The sequence below is a fragment of the Arachis duranensis genome, chromosome 10 (genome assembly GCF_000817695.3).
Source record: "Arachis duranensis cultivar V14167 chromosome 10, aradu.V14167.gnm2.J7QH, whole genome shotgun sequence".
NCBI lineage: Eukaryota > Viridiplantae > Streptophyta > Magnoliopsida > Fabales > Fabaceae > Arachis > Arachis duranensis.
This window is the reverse complement of record NC_029781.3, coordinates 83750760-83751452: the sequence shown is the minus strand read 5'-3', so window position 1 is coordinate 83751452 and position 693 is coordinate 83750760.

Sequence of the window (693 nt, the reverse complement as noted above, 5' to 3'; positions counted from 1 at the left end):
GAAGTCACAAAATCAACTGAAAAAGCAAAAACAACATGAAAAATAGAAGGAAAAATAGCACACCCTGGAGGAAAAACTTGCTGGCGTTTAAACGCCAGTAAGGGCAGCAAATAGGCGTTTAACACCCAGTCTGGCACCATTCTGGGCGTTTAACGCCAGAAAGGGGCCCCAAACTGGCGTTAAACGCCAGGAAGGGGCAAGAAGCTGGCGTTAAATGCCAGAAATGGGCACCAGCCCAGCGTTTAACGCCAGAATTGGCAGAAGGAGCATTTTTTCTCGCCACTTGGTGCAGGGATGAATTTTCCTTGACACCTCAGGATCTGTGGACCCCACAGGATCCCCACCTACCCCACCACTCTCTCTCTTCTTCACCCATTCACCAATCACCTCAACACCTCTTTCCCAAAAACCCCTCACCTATCAAATCCCACTATTCTCCTTACCACTCACATCCATCCTTCATAAAACCTCACCTACCTCACCATTCAAATTCAAACCACTTTTCCTCCCAACCCACCCTCACATGACCGAACCCTACCCCTTTCTCCACCCCTATATAAACCCATCTTCACTCCTTCATTTTCACACAACCAAAACACTACTTCTCCCCCTTGGCCGAACCACAAAGCCACCTCCATCTCCTCTATTTCTTCTTCTTATACTCTCTTCTTTCTTCTTTTGCTCGAGGACGAG